Source organism: Dipodomys spectabilis, unplaced genomic scaffold (assembly GCF_019054845.1).
Source record: "Dipodomys spectabilis isolate Male_0828 unplaced genomic scaffold, ASM1905484v1 ptg000824l, whole genome shotgun sequence".
Classification (NCBI taxonomy): Eukaryota; Metazoa; Chordata; class Mammalia; order Rodentia; family Heteromyidae; genus Dipodomys; species Dipodomys spectabilis.
In genome coordinates this window covers 43,443-59,882 of record NW_024871501.1, presented here as the reverse complement: position 1 = coordinate 59,882, position 16,440 = coordinate 43,443, and positions in this window count along the sequence as shown.

Here is a 16,440-nt window from a genome sequence, read left to right as displayed (position 1 = left end):
CCAGCAGTGGGGTGAGAAAGGCAGAAAGCTGTGAGTTCAAGGACAGCCTGAGATACACTGCACGACCCTATCCGACAAAAAAGTGTTGATGTGTGTGTGTGTGTGTGTTGTAAGATGGACGGAGGGGGGAGAGAGCGAGCGCGCAATGGAGGAAGGGAAGGCAGAGAGAGGGGAGTCAGATGGGAGGCGGCCGCTTGCAGCTCCTAGGTCCCATTCCTTATCTTGGCCCATCTTGTCTTCAGTCCGTCTATTCCTATCTCCCCATTTCTCATTCCCGTGTCCTTGCCTTCTGCCACCCAACACCCATTTTCATTTCCTGTGTCTGTTGTCTTGTGTTTTCTGTCTGGGTATTTTCTTTCTTAAAGAAAAAAAAAATATATATATATATATTAAAAAACAACAACAACAACCAAACCTTTTACTATCTGGCTCCTTGAGCTCTGTGTTCTTGTTCTTCCTGTGTTTATCTGATTCTGTGTGTGTGTGAGTGTGTGTGTGTGTGTGTGTGTGTGTGTGCACCATAGAGAAATAGAGTCAGACAGACAGACACTGAGACACAGTGTAGACAGGCCGACAGAAAGAAAGACAGAGGAAGAATAAACAGCAGCTACCCAGTTGCCTGGGACTGGAATTCCGCCGTGGGGTTGTTTTGTGTCTGACTCAGTGGTTCTCATTGACTGCAGGGCCTTGAAGCCTGTTCATGGTCAAGTTCTTGTTCGTGGAGGATGAACGAATGGGTTCCTTCCTGTCTGGGGAGACCCTCATTGCTGGGTGTCAATGGAGGTTTGCCTCCTCTGTGTGAGAGTGCTGACCATGATGTTTTGTGCATGTTCAACTTGACTAAATACTTCCCTGATCCAAGTACGGAGGGGGGCGGGGGGGGGGGCATGCTAAGCCTGTCATCCTAGCTACTCAGGAGGCTGAGATCTGAGGATCTTGGCTCAAAGCCAGCCCAGGCAGGAAAGTCCCTGAGACTCTTATCTCCAGTAAACCACCAGAAAACCAGATGTGGCGCTGTGGCTCAAGTGGTAGAGCGCTCGCCTTGAGCTGAAGAGCTGAGGGACAGCGCCCAGGCCCAGAGTTCAAGCCCTAAGACTGACCAAAAACAAAAGTCACAGTCCTGAGCACTGGCAGGACCCCACGTTCCTGCTCAGCTGCCGCGGCATTCTGGCGGCCGCACAACCCTGTCAGCAAATTTGATGTGGCCACATTTGTTTTCATCATGCTTTTCTCACTTGTGCTGCTGGGTTTGCATTGGGGCCTCACAGCTTGCAATCCCTGCTTAGAGACAGGGAAATATGTATGTATGAATATCTATATATCTATATACGCTCTTGATGTTCATCATTTCATTCTGCTGCTGCCTCCAGCTTCAAGAATTCCGACTGGATTGCGAGCTAGGCTTTCATTTTTTCGCGTATTGATTTGTAGGTGATCTTTGCATATTGTGGTAATGAGCCCTTTGTCACTCATTTCGGGCTGTGTAACATCTCCTCTGGGCTGAGTTTTCTTTCTTTCTAAGAATGTTTTTGATCAACAGCACTTTTTTTGTTTACTGTGCTGAATTTAGACAACTTTTCCTTTGTGGCTTGTTTTCTTTGGTATCGTAAAACCAGTTCTGAAGATGGGCGCTGGTGGCTCACGCCTGTCATCCTAGCTACTCAGGAGGCTGAGATCTGAGGATCGCATTTCAAAGCCAGCCCGGGCAGAAAAGTCCGTGAGACTCTGATCCCCAATAAACTACTCAGAAAAAGCCAGAAATGGTGCAGTGGCTCAAGTGGTAGAGCCTTTTTTTCTAAAAGGGAAGGTTTTTTTCCCCCAGTACTATTGTGTGAACTCAGACTCTCAAAGTTTCTCGAGGTTGGAGCTCTACCACTTGAGCCAGGCCTCCAGCCTGGGTTTTGCAGGTTCATTTGATATAAGAGAATCTCATGGCCTTTTCTGCCCCAGGCTGGTTTTGAACCACGATCCTCATATCTCAGCCTCCTGCGTAGGTAGGATTACAGGCGTGAGCCACTGGTGTTGGACTTGAGCCATGTATTTGAAATGAGCAGAGACTGCATTGTAGCAGTAAACATGACCCATGGAATCACTGCCTTCATCACTGTCAGATAGACAACCAGTGGGACTGGATGGATAGTTAGAAAGGCCACAAGTCCTGTAAGGAGGGACAGGTCCAGATCACTCTCTGAGGAGTGAATCAAAGAACTTCTGTAGATATTAGATGATCAATTATTGGTAGCTAAGTAGATAGATGATGGACGGATGGAGACATAGGTGCGTAGATGGGAGGGGTGGATGGACAGGTAGTTTGACAGATAGGTATTTTCCCCTAGGGAATGGTGATACACTCACCCCTTTGTGGGATTCAGTTCTGGTCATGGCTGAGGGGGGGCGTGGGGTGGTGAAGATCGTGGGGAGGAGGCAGAGGAGCAGGAAGGCCGGAAGGGCAGGGAGCAATGAATGGTGGCAGTTCAGGGCAGAGGTTAGTGTGCTCTGGAAATGACTGCGTGGCCTGGAAGCCAAAGGAGGCATGATCCCTGCCCTCCCCCTCGTGTCTGTTCCTTTCCAGGCTTGCGTCGTTGGGTGAGAAAAGCCAGGTTGTGATCTTGCCAAAGCAGCTCACCGGGGTAGACATATTGTCACAGATGGTCGCTGGCCGGCCTCGCCCCCGGGGTTCTGGAGTGAGCTCAATGTGACCAATAGGGGGTTTCAATAGCAGCGTGAGCCAGTAGCGGCTTCTTGCAAGCACCCGATTCTCACACCAGTGGTGTTGGTATATGGGGGGAATTTATTCTATGTCAAACCGTTTTTTTTTTTTTTTTAACCAGTTGTGGGGCTTGAACCCGGGGCCTGGGCGCTGTCCCTCAGCTCTTCAGCTCAAGGCGAGCGCTCTACCACTTGAGCCACAGCGCCACTTCCAGTTTTCTGGTGGTTCACTGGAGATCAGAGTCTCACAGCCTTTCCTGCTCGGGCTGGCTTTGAACTGTGATCCTCTGTTCTCAGCCTCTTTGAGTAGCTAGGATGACAGGCGTGAGCCACCGGCCCCCAGACATTTTTTTTTCTTTTTAAATTGACCTATGTAATTGTTATCTGGATGGAGAACAAGCCCTGGACAAATTCATCATCTCCAACATGGGTCATTGTTTCGTGCTCCAAATGCTCAGAGATTCTCTCTTCTAGGATTTCTGGAATCCCCTGAAAACAATGTGCAATTAGTTGGGTGCCAGTGGCTCAGGCCTGTGATCCCAGCTCCTCAGGAGGCTGAGATGCGGAGGATGAGGTCGAAAGCCAGCTTGAGCAGGCAAAGTCCCTGAGACTCTTGTCTCCAATTAAGTAGCAAAAACACCACGAGCAGGGCTGTGTCGTAAGGGGTAGAGCGCAAACCTTGGACCGAAAAGCTCAGGGACAGACAGCGCCCAGGTCCTGAGTGCAAGACCCAGGATCAACACAAAAACAACAACAACAAAAGAAGAAAAGAATAGCGAGCAATTAATAAAAAATGATTTTAAGGGACAGAGAAACTTCTCTGATTTGATTATTATGCATTATGTGTGGAGATCTAAATGCATAGTCAATATTAATTCTTTTTTTTGTGTGTGTGTGTCGCTCCTGGGGCTTGAACTCTGGGCCTGGGCGCTGTCCCTCAGCTCTTCAGCTCAAGGCTAGCGCTCTACCACTTGAGCCACAGCGCCACTTCCGGCTTTTTTCTTTTTGCTTATGTGGTGCTGAGGAATCGAACCCAGGGCCTCATGCATGCAAGGCAAGCGCTCTACCACTGAGCCACCTTCCCAGCCCCTCAATATTAATTCTTGACAATGACTTTTTATGAATAATAATACAAAACACGGTCACTTATGGCTAAATATAATCACCCGGCTCTAATGGAAGGTGTGAGATTCCACCGATCTGTGAGCTTGAGGGTTGTAATCCAGTGTCAAGCTCCCAACCCAACCCCTATTTGTAGAAATGCTCTGGCATTACTTTTTATTTTATTTTATTTGTGGGGCTGTCCTTGAGTTTTCCTTGTTCAAGGCTGGCGCTCTACCACTTGAACCACAGCTCCACTTTTGGCTTTCTTGTGGACTGTTTGCTTGCCTCGGCTGGCTTCGCAGTGTGATCCTCACGTTTCAGCCTCCTGAGTAGCTGGTATTCCAGGTGTGAGCCGCTGAGCTCGGCCTGGTTTGGAGTTAAAGTCTTCAGAGGGGTTAACTCCTGTGGCAGCGCTGAGCGCTGAGCGTGACCGGCCCTGCCTCTGGGTCCCGTGGGGGGCCGTGGGGCCTGGTGGGAGCAGAGGAGGAAGCCAGCTGTCATGGGGCTGGGCATGCCGGCCAGCCCCTTCCTGAAGCCCAGGGAGGTGGATGTGGGGCCGGGCCCTCCCCTCACCTGGGCCCACTTTTCTTTGGAGCCGGACACAGGTGCAGCATCGACGTGGAGGGCGTTTGGACAATGGCGGCCTGTCCAAGCTGTGTTGGACCAGAGCCCGCGTCCAGCCCCCCAGGTTAGCTCGGCGTCGCTCACAATGCCTGTGCCCCCCCCCCCCAGCCGCACCCCCTCCGCAGCCCGCCAGACCTCCCGGGGACAGGGCTGGCTGGGCGCTGTGCCAACCTCCAGGCTCGCCCCGCCCCTGTCCCTCCCTGGAAGTGGCAGCCACGCCCACCCCCGCGGCCGGCCACGCCCCTCCAGGCCTGTGGTGACCAGAGGCCAACAGACAGACCCCCCCCACACACACACCACGACAGCCCCCCACCCCCACCCCGCTGCCTCTCAGCTCCCCGGGTTCTAGCTTTCCTCTGCTCTCTCTTCCCACCTCTGGGCTTTTCCTCCCTGGCTTCTGACCTCCCCTCTCAAGGCCTCAGTTTCCTCATCTGTAAAGTCAGGGCCACTAGGATCTTTAGAGTTGACCGCCGCCATCTCTGGTGACAGAGGGAGGTTTGGGTGGCTCAGGTCTCGAACCCCAGGAGGTTAGGATTTGAATGGGTTTTGAACCAAAAGCTTTGTAGTGCTGACTGTCTGTTCTTGGGTAATAACAATAGGAAAGGTGCTGGTAGCTCAGGCCTGTAAACCCAGCTACTCAGGAAGGTGGGGATCTAAGGTTCATGGTTCAAATCCATCCTGGGCAGGAAAATCCGTGAAACTCTTAGCTCCAATGACCCAGCACAAAGCCGGAAGTGGAGCTGTGGCTCAAGTGGTAGAGCACCAGCCTTGAGTGAAAAAGCTCAGGCACAGTGCCTAGGCCCTGAGTTCAAGCTCTCAGACTCTCTGTCTCTCTGTCTGTCTCTCTCTCACACACACACACACATGCAAACAAAGCAAGCTGGATGGAGTGATTCTTACCTGTAATCCTAGTTAATTTGGAGGCAAAGATGAGAGGGCTGTGGTTCGAGGCCAGCCTGGGCAGAGAAGCTCATGACTCCATTTGAAGCCCAGTGGAACAAAGGATGCACAAATAGGAAGATCACAGTCCAGACTGATCAGGAGCGAAAGCAAGACCCCCAACCCAGAAAGCAGCTGGAGGTGTGGCTCAAAGGGTAGAGCACCAGTACCACATAACTGAATGAATGAATAAGAATTGGGCCATAGCTCAGTGAGGATTGCTTGTCTGGCACGTGAAGGTCCTGTGTGTCCCATCCCATTCCCCCCATCACTAAATGCACAGATGAACCCCCTCTCCAATTTGTCACTCTCTTGACTACGCTAGGTCTAGTTTCCCAGGCAGATGCAAGAGATCATGGCTTTCAGGAGGTGTCTGGTCTCAGAACCCAGTCCTCGAACTTCCTTGGCTGGGGTTAGGGGAGGACCTAGCCGGGCGCTGGTGTCTCAGGCCTGTTTATCCAGCTACTCAGGAGTAGAGGCTGGGACCTGAGGGTGGTGGTTCAAAGCCAGCCCGGGTAGGAAGGACTCTCATCTCCAATGAACCACCAGAAGACCAGAAATGGTGCTGTGGCTTCAAGGGGTAGAGCACTCGCCTTGAGCAAAATAGCTCAGGGACAGTGGCCAGGCTCTGAGTTCGAGCCCCAAGACCCACCAAGTAAAAACAAGGAAAAGAGGAAGCATCCCCGGGCAGGGACCCCAGTCGCTGGCCCTGGTGCTGAACACCCGCCGAGCTCTGGCTGGGGTCTGGTTCCTGCTGGAGTCTCAGGCCGCTGGAGAGATGGGGCTTTAGTCTCGTCTGGGCTGCGGGGAAACGGAAGTCATCACCAGTCAGCTCGGCCAGCTGCTGGCCAGCATTCAATGATTGATCATTGAATTGAGAGCTGTGTGTGTGTGTGTGTGTGTGTGTGTGTGTGGGAGAGGGGGGGAATTGCAGCTCCACGGGGGGGGCGTGGCCCACCCGGCGGGCGTGGCTTCGTGATATGGGCGTGGCCTATCCAGGGGCGTGGCTTGCTGGGAGGGTGTGGCTCTGCCAGGGAGGCCCAGCTCCAAAGTGGGCGTGGCTCCGTTGGAGGGGCGTGGCTCCGCGGGAGGGGCGTGGCTTCCCCAGGCGTTCTGACAGCGTTGCTCCGGCCCTGGGTTCCAGTCCAGCATTTTGCGAAGTAATGAAATGACCGCAGTGGGTCAGGCCTCGGGCGAGGTGAGAGTTCTGTGGTCTGATGCTTCTACAGGAGGCTGTATTTACTCTGTTTTATGCTTATATAACGTCTCGCTGTATAATCCGTGTTGGCCTGGACCTCGCCATTCTCCTGCCTCCACCTCTGCAGTGCTAGGATTACGGGCGTGCACCTCTATCCCTCACTTCTACTTGTCGTTTTCTTTTTGGTGCCAGTCCTGGGGCTTGAACTCAGGGCCTGGGCGCTGTCCTGAGCTCTTTTGCTCAAGGTGGGCGCTCTACCGCTTGAGCCACAGCGCCACCTCCCGCTTTTGGAGAGCAGAGTCTCGCGGACTTTCCTGCCCGGGCTGGCTTTGAACCTCGATCCTCAGGTCTCAGCCTCCTGAGTGGCCGGCTTGACTTCTAGTTTTTAAAGACAGAAGCGTCCACCCTTCTTTGTCTTTTCGAGCGTGCTGGGGTTTGGACGCAGGGCCGGTGAGGGCTAGGCAGGTGCTGTCCCACTTGGGCCACGCCTCTCTTTGCTCTTAGATAAGTCCCATTTTTGCCAAGAGTGGGGCGGGCCTGAGGTAGCCGTCCTCTTCCTGGACCTCCTCAGTCTTTAGCTGGAGGTGGAGTCTGGGGGGGAGGCCTGAGCTGTCCTCCAGCCGTGATCCCCCTTCTCGCTGCCCTGGCTGGGCCTCCTCAGAGCACTTGGCTTCCCGGAATCGCTGTGCTGAGGGGGTGGACTCCAGGGCCAGCCATTTCTAGGGGTGCCTGTGGCCTCTGGGGGCGCATCTGGCTGGGGGGGGGACGGTTTGTTCAAGTGCTTCTGACTTGCAGGGACTGGCTGCTTTCCTTCCTGCCTGCCTGGCGCGCTCTTCCCCCCTCCGGGCTCCCCGCCCGCCCCACCCGCCCCCACCCCCTCGGCTCCCTGCAGGGGGAGGGAGGGGAGGGAGGGGGAGGGAGGGCGGGTAATTCTGGGCCCCCGCTGACATCGGTGCTTTTTCTCCAAACCCAATCAGGAGCCGAGTCGGAGCTCAGCTCACCGAAGCGTGTGCTTACCACAGCTGGGAGTTGGGAGCCGACTTTCTAAATCCGGAGGCTCGGGCGGGACTGGAGGTTGAGTTGAGGAAGTCATTGTCTCCCCTTCAGACACTACCCAGTGTGACCTTTGACTTCTGCGGGGGCGGGGGGGGGGAGCAGGGTGTGTGTGTGGTGGGGGGAGACTGAGGCATCTCCAGCCAGGGGAAAAACTCCAGGGTCGCCGCCAGCCTCTCCTGCTCTCCCCGGATGTTGACTGTAGAATGGGACTGAAGGAGAGAGTGGGTGCGAGCCACAAAGGCCTCCAGGAATACGACTGTCATGTGCAAAGGTCCTGGGGCAGGAATGGGCCAGGCAGGTCGGGTTGTTTGAATGGAACGGAGTGACCCAAAGGGAGAGCAGCGGGTCATGGGGCCTGCCTGGCTGTTGGGAGGAGCAGGGAGTCAGCCTTTATTGATGTATTTTTCTAAATGAGCTGGGCCTGATGGTTAGAATTAAGCTGGAACTTTCTTGCTTGCTTTGTTTTGTTCTGAGTTTGCTTCCGTTCAACGTTGCTCCACATGAATGAAGATTTAGGGGTTCTTCTCAGCTTTCCCCTCCCCATGCCTGAACCTGGAACCCACTGCCCCCCCCATGGAAGGCCGGCTCCTGCAGGATCACGCTGCACACCTGCTCACTCACCTCAGTATCTGGGATTACAAGCGTGAGCCGCCATGCCCCATCTTCGGATTTGATTTTTGGCCCCGCTCCAGGGGGTTAGAAATGAGTGAGGTGTGGAAGGATCAGAAGGGACTGCGGGACTGCGTGCACTCACCTCTCCCGACTTGATGGGCAGTGGGGGGGGGAGGGGGGGAAGTGTCCAAATCTCTGTTATTCCCACGGTGGGGGGCACATTTTGGGGATCTGTGGGTGAGAGACAAGTGTTACAAATGTGTCTGGGTGGTGCGAGGAAGAAGAGAAAGAAACCCCTTACGGAAGGAGGTGGGGGGGAGTTTCTTTCGTTTGGCTCAACTGTAGTAGAACTTATTTGCTCTACAGGGAGGTTCGGTAGGGGTGGGGGGGGGGGGAGTCTGAAATCGATTGTTTTGGTGTGTGTGTGTGGGGGGGAGGGAGTCTGAAATAGCAGCAACCCCGATCCATTGAAATTCTGCTAATGCAGCTCATAAATGCACGCTGCCGGCCCTAGGGGCACGCTTCCTGGAACCTTTCAGTGAGAGCTGATGCAACGGAAGTAACGTGGCAGCCGCTTTGGGGGCAGGAGGCCAAGCCCCTCCCCCCCAGGGAGACGGCAGCTGGATGCAGCCGTCAGGAGAGGCCTGAGTTTGGGGGGGGGGAGGGAGGGAAGAGGCAAAGCAGCACTGTGAGGAGCCGGGGCCTAGGGCCTGGGCTGCGTCTGTGTACAAATATTGTGTCTTATTTCCTGGGCTGCAGAATGAGACTGAGGGCAGCATTTGTAGGCCGGCTTTGGGCTTTGTTCTCTGTCAGGAAGCCAATCACAGTCAATCATGGCAGGGCTGCTTTTTTGTTGTTGATGTTGGTGTTGTCCCCAAATTACCCTGAGAATTGCTTTGCTTTTCAGAGAGAGGGGGGGGGAGAGGAGGAGGGAGGGAGGGATGGAGGGAGGGAGGGAGGGAGGGAGGAAGGTGCCTCGTCAGCAGTTTCCAGCTGGAGGCACCTGTCCGGGTAAAGATGGTGGGTTTTCTTGCCTGCCACTTGGAGCTAGTTCCTCCTGTGTTCTCGGATTGGCGCTTGGGTTGGGCTGGGCTGGGCTTTTTCCTTCTGGAAGGTGGATTTGTGCCTCACGTTCCCTCTTCCAGTCTGGAAAGGGACACAATATCGGAAATGCCCGCCTAAGCCCAGTGCGGTAGAGCACGCCTGTGATCCTGTCACCCCGGCTCCCTGGAGGCCGCCGAGGGAGGGCCTCAAGTTGTGTTTTGTCTGAAGACAAATACAATAGGACAAGTTGCCAGACCTAACTCCACGGAAAGAGACAGACAGATGGACGGATGGATGGGCAGAGAGAACCAGAAACAGAGAAAGAGAGAGAGAGAGACAGAAAGATGGACAGAGACAGACACACAGACAAAAGGGAAAGAGAGGAAGGGAAGCATGGATGTGGGGGAGAAAAAGGAAAAAGAGGGAGGGGCACACACGTATGCATGCGCCCCAGCCTGGGCCTGGGCGCTGCCCCTCAGCTCTTCAGCTCAAGGCGGGCGCTCTACCACTTGAGCCACAGCGCCACTTCCGGTTTGCTGGTGGTCTCATGGACGTTCCTGCCCGGGCTGGCCTTGAACCCTGATCCTCAGATCTCAGCCTCCTGAGGAGCTGGGAATCGCTGAGGGCGCAGGCACGGTCTCCCTCCCCTTCCTGAGTTTTTGGAAGCTCATTTTAAGATGATGGCCCGGACCACTCTTCATTCTTTTGGTCCCGAATTTGATGAAGCACTTGAAAAGAAAACAAATGTGACTAGCACCCTGGTACTTAGCACAGCCCTTGGTATGCAACCGTGTGTGTGTGTGTGTGTGTGTGTGTGTGTGTGTGTGTGTGTGTGTAATTCCCAGGCCTGATGCCGGGGCTCCTCGTTCCCCCCTTCCCCCTCCCCCTCCCCCTCCCCTTCCATCACTCCAGCCTTCCCTCTACTCTTCCTCCATGGTCCCACCTCTCCATCCCAGTGGCAACCTGTGGTTTTGGGGCCGGCTTCTTTTATGCTGCCAAGGTTCCTTCCTGTTCTACTACAGATGAGGCCTTTTCAAAGCTGAGTACTATTCCACACAATGGATAGACCATTTCCTGTGTTCATCCATTTGTTCACAGATGGCTCTATTTTGGGTCTTTCCACCTTTGGGTAGTTGTAAGTTGTGCCGTGGTGATGTCCATGAGTCTTTGCCATTCTAGCTTCTAATTCTAATTCTCAATGCACAAAAGACTTCCATGTGGGGCTGGGAAGGTGGCTCAGTGGTTGAGTGCTTGCCTCACATGCATGAGGCCCTGGGTTCGATTCCTCAGCATCACAGAAGCAGAAAAAGCCGAAAGTGGCGCTGTGGCTCAAGTGGTAGAGCGCTCGCCTTGAGCTGAAGAGCTGAGGGACAGCGCCCAGGCCCAGAGTTCAGGCCCCACGACCGATGTGGCTTTTAGCATAATGATTGGTGAAATTAGCCCGCGTGTGTTGTCCAGCCGTGTTCAGCTATTACCAGCAAGCTTTGTGAGAAAGCCAGCGGTGGGCAGGACAGGGGTTGGGGTGGAGGAGGGGGTCAGAGGGAACGGAAGTGGGGGTGGTGGGCAGCCCCTCCCCTTCCCGTGGGCTCGCCCGGGAGATTTTCCTTAATTCTGCGCACTCCCTTTGAATACATGATCTTAGCCACCATCATAGCGAACTGCATCGTTCTCGCTCTGGAGCAGCACCTGCCGGACGATGACAAAACGCCTATGTCGGAGAGATTGGTGAGTGCTCCTCACCGGAGGCTCGGGGTCCTAGCCCCCCCCCCCCCCCCCCCGCACCCCCACCGCCAGACCCGCTGTCAGCTGGGCCCACACACAGCCCATGAATGCAGTGTCTTCAGAATTAAATCGGTGACCTCACGTCCAATACAGACATCCCATTTTTTCTGCTCCATATTTGGATGTGTGTGTGTGTGTGTGTCCTGGGACTGGAACTCAGGGCACCGTCCCTGAGCTTTTGTGCTCAAGGCTGGTGCTCTACCACTTGAACCACAGCTCCACTTCTGGCTTTTTGGTGGTTCGCTGGAGATAAGAGTCTCGCAGACTTTCCTACCTGGGCTGGCTTTGAGCTGTGATCCCCAGATCTCAGCCTCCTGAGCAGCTGGGATGACAGGCGTGGCCACCGGCGCCTGGGTAGCTTTTGTTTACGTTTTTGGTGGCAATACTATGGTTTGAACTCAGGGCCTCTTGCTGGCCTTCAACCTTAGAGCCACGCCCCTACCAACAAGCCACACCCACATCACTGAGCTGCCTGTACCAAAGCTGAGCCACGCCCCCAATGGACGAGCCACGCCCACATCAGAGCCACACCCCCACTGTGGGGCCACGCCCCCAACGACTGAGCCTTCAGCCTTGGCCGTGCTCCCACCACTGGCCACGCCCCCGCCGCTAGGCCACGCCCCCAACCCTTACAGCCTTTGCTTTTGTGACATTGCAGGAAACGTTTTTTCGTGGCAAAAAGCAGCCCAGTGTCTTTGGCATTTTGTTTTGTCTTTTCCTTTTTCTATCTTGCGGTTCTCTACATACCTGACAAAGCGTTCCACTACTTGATCCACACCTCGTTTTGCCTTGAGTTGTGTTTCACATCAGGTTTGGGGATTTTTTATTCATTATTGTTATTGCTCAGAGCCAGCTTCCTCAGACTGCGATCCTCCTCTGTGCCTCCTGTGTAGTGAGAGCTCAGGAGTACACTGCGCGCCGCGAGGCTCGGGCCGTCCTCCACCCACAATCCCACTCAGCCTCGCGGGTCACCGTGATTGCATTTGCGAACCACGCCACCAGCCTCCCCCAGTCCAGTTCCTGACTGGTTGGTTCCTTGTGACTTCCAGCAGTTTCTTCTCAAGTGTCCTGAATTCCTTACACTGGAAGCGTTTCTAGAAGGCATTGAACATTCAGTGGCTCAAATGGCAGAACATTCTAGAGCTGTTAGCTAGCACTAAAGTCCTTGTCGGTAACTGGCAGCATTTATTTCCTGGCTTCCCAACACCCCAGTAGGGAAGCCACCTCCTTTATCGCCTTCCCAGAGGCAGGAACACCTCAAAGAGTGTGCAGGTCAAGATGACAGGGGCCTCAGATCGTTGGGGGTCTGCTGGGAGCCTGGGCCAGCAGGAAGAGCGGAGAAGGGGTGCCATTCCCCAGTGGACACCCCAAAGAGCTCTGCTGATGAATTCCACCTAAGAACCAGCCATGTGGGGCGGGCGGGGAGAAAGCCCAGAGTTGAGGGTCCAACCTCAAAGCCTCTGAATTCTAGATGTGAAGAAGTGAATCCCGAAAGCCCTGCCTTTCCCGTAGAACTTTCTACAGCAGTAGACGTGTTTTATTCTTATCCTGTCCAACATCTCAGCCACTTGGAAAGTCGGACTGCAGGATTGCATTTAGAGGTTTATTACATTGAAACTTACTTAAGTTCCAACAGCTGGCTGAGAGGTAGGGGAGATTGGCCCATAGGAATGAAAGAGGTTGTTTTCTAGAAGCTTCTAGAAGTTTCTAGAAAACAGGGAGGCGGGTGCCCGATCTCTAGCTGGGTCCATGGCCCTCTGCCAGGACGTTCACTTTGCCCTCGCTCTCTCCTTTCAGGATGACACGGAACCATATTTCATTGGAATTTTTTGTTTCGAGGCTGGAATTAAGATCATCGCCCTGGGGTTTGCCTTCCACAAAGGCTCCTATCTGAGGAACGGCTGGAACGTGATGGACTTTGTCGTGGTGCTAACGGGGTAAGGCCTCTTCTCTTCATCTCACCAAAGAATGGCCAGGCTTTGGAGCCGGGATGGTCGCTGTGGTCCAGGCTGGACTCGGGAAGGCCCGGCCCCCTGCGCTCACCATCGCCTCGCGTCCCCGGCGGCGCATCGCCATGCTGGCTTTCCGTCGTCTTTGAAAGAATTGCTTACTGGAGTCAGCGGCTCTCAGTGTTTGGCGCGTGCCGTTCTGTTTAATTCTCACGACCCCGTGGAGTTGGAAATATCATATACTCCTCTGAACGCTGATAAAGCTGAGCACGCGCGTGCGAGAGAGGGTGTGTGTGGGGAGAATGTTTCCCGAGGTTGCCCAGTTGGTAAGAGCAGGAGCTGGGGCTTGACCCTAAGCTTCTGGGTTTCCAGATTAGAAGCCTTTGACCATTGCCCAGACCCAGTCTCTTTCTCTTTTGCTTGAAGATTTTCCCCCCTCTGTATTTCAAGTAAATGTTCATTGGGAAGAGCTGTGGTTGTGACTATGGAGAAAACCAATCTAGATGAGGTTGTGTCTTTGAAGAGTTTTCTGAGTCAGGCAGTGGTGGCTTACACCTGTGATCTTAGCTACTCAGGAGGCTGAAAGCTGAAGGATCGTGGTTCAAAGCCAGCCTAGACAGGAAAGTCCATGAGACTCTTATCTCCAATGAACCATCCGAAAATCAGAAGTTTTAAGGGGTACAGCCAGCACTAGCCTTGAGTGAAAGAGCTCAGGGACAGCGCCCAGACCCTGAGTTCAGTCCCCAGGACTGACCAAAAAGAAAAAGAAAAAAAGAAAAAGAATATTTTGATCGGAAGTCAATGAGCCATAGTTGAAGAGTGAACATTGATAGATCCCCTCCTAGAGACCTCGTAGAAGCGAATTCTTCCTGCGATAGTAAAAGATCCCCAAATAGCAAATGACTTACACACTTGGCTTCCCACCCGCTCTTCCCTGGCATCTTTCCTCCCGCGGTGATTGAGGGACCTTTACCCTCACGTCTTGTGGCTGCCCAGCAGCCTCAGCTTCAGAACTCCACATTGGTCCACACCGAGCCGTTGGAAGAGAAAGAAAATGGGAGATGGGAGTTAAGAAAGCTCTACGGGATTGGGGGAAAGAAATTTGGCTCGTATCTCTTCCGTCCGTATTCCATGGGATAGGGCTGGGGGCGTGGCTAACTGGTGGGGCGTGGCTAAGCCCCGGGGTGTGTGACTAAGCAGGGTGGGGCTAAACAGGAAAGGAGCAACTTGCTGGGCGTGGCTACGCGGTGGGTGTGGCTAAGGTGGGTGTGGCTCGGTGGTAGTGCACCTGTCTACTGTACAGTATCTGGAATTCAACCACATAGCAATGTACCCCTCCACCAAAGGAAGCAGGGAGATGCCAGCTTGATGACTACCCAGACATTTGTGACACCCCAATATTTACATGACCACCATGTACCGATTGCTGATTGGCTTCCTCTCTGTCCCCCTCTGCTCTTCTCTGGCAGACATTTTCCCCATAGTTCTGTCCTCAGGCCCAGTGGCTTTGACTGGGAGAACATTTGTGAGAATAATTCAAGTCTTCATCTTCAAACCCCTTTCCCCCTTTTAACAGTTAGTACTGGGGTTTGAACTCTGGGCCTGTGATTGCTAGGCTGATGCCTTACCACTTCACACACACACACACACACACACACACCAGTCATATTTGCTTTAGTGACTTTTTTCATATAGACTTAGTTTTTGCTAGGTCTGGCCTTAGGCCATGATCTTCTTCCTCTCTAGTAGCTGGGATGACAGTCAGATGCCACCATACCTAGCTTATTGGTTGAGATGGGGTCTCACTCACTTTTTTCCTGGGCCAATCTCAAAATGTAATCTTCTTGATGTCTGCCCCCAAGTAGCTGGAATGACAAGCGTGAGCCTCCATGCCCAGCTTGAAGAGAATAGCTACATCACACCAGGCTGTCGGTACAGGTCTTGGGGCCTAGCAGTCTATCATGAAGACTCTGCTCAGCTCTCAGGACCTTGGGTACTCACTGAAGACCCTTAGTTGATTTTTTAATTTTTGTCAGTCCTGGGACTTGAACTCAGGGCCTGGGCACTGTCCCTGACCTTTTTCACTCAACGCTAGCTCTTTGAGCCACAGCACCACTTTGGTTTTCTGGTGGTTCATTGGAGATAAGAGTCTCACAAACTTTCTTGCCTGGGCTGGCTTTGAACCATGATCCTCAGATCTCAGCCTCCTGAGTAGCTGGGATGACAGGCTCGGGAGCTGCCGGTGCCTGGCTCCTAAGCTGATTTTTGCTGGAGCTCAAATGCTTCATCTGTCTTGGGATCTTGGCAGGTTCCTGGGCAATTGTCTCTTCTGTTGCTAGGAATCTCAGCACATCTTTGGTATCATGAAAGCAGGACAGAGGTAAAGGTGGTAAAGAAAAGAGGCTTTCAGTAGCCACCCCCCCCCCTTGCTTTGCTGATGAGCATCTACTATGTCCCAGGGCCCGTTCTAAGCTCAGGAGACTCAGCAGTAAAGAAAACAGACAAAAAGTTCTCTGCTTTATGGGAGTGGTGGAAATCAACTGAGTGAATGAATGAATGAGTGAGTGAATTAATTCTGGATGAACAAATGAGTTCAGCTGTGTTCATGAAGTGAAGGCTGCCAGAGACAGGATGGGGCAGTGAGGAGCAGGGAGCTGAAGACTCCATAGACAATGAGCTGGAGAAGAGTCAGGCCCAGGGAAGAGCAAGTGCAAAGGCCCTGAGGCCGGAGGCCAGAGCGGCTGGAGAGGTGAGTGATGGGAAAATGAGTAGGGCTGAGTCAACCTGCTATGCAAATTGAGCCCTCATTCCCGGTGTCCCCTCACTGCAGGAGAGGAGACCAGACAAAGCCTGCCTGTGTTTAGTAGCGACTTCATTCTTTTCAAGTATTTTCAGTCAATCACGGTTGAATCCGGGTCTGCAGAATGCTGGCCTCTGAGGCACTGTCTTTATATAAAGACATCTCGCTATGTTTCCATGCTAGTTCCTCTGAGAACGTGTTCGTTTGTACGTAAGAGTTATTTGGACCCCGAGAGGAGTTCTCCGTCCATTTTCCCTGCTGTATAGTAGTCCATGGTGTGCATATTCCATCGCATGTTTATGCGGCTGAGTTGCTTCCAGCCTCCTGGGCTATTTTGAATCAAGCTGTTGCCTCTTTTTTTGTGTGGTGAGCGATTTTCTCTAAGAGAGGAATTGCTGAGTCGTGTGCGGTGCGCATCCTCAGGCTTTACTAGCTGTTGCCAAATTGCTTTGCAAAGAGGTTATGCCGATTTAGGCTCCCTGGAGGCTGACTTCGCCAGCAGGAAGTAGCCTTAAAAAACCTTGATTTTTTTTTTTTTAATATTTTAGCAGAGTGTGGTAGTGCATGCCTGTAAGCTCAGCTCTCAGGAGGCAAAGGCAGGAGGATCATGGGTTTTCATTCCT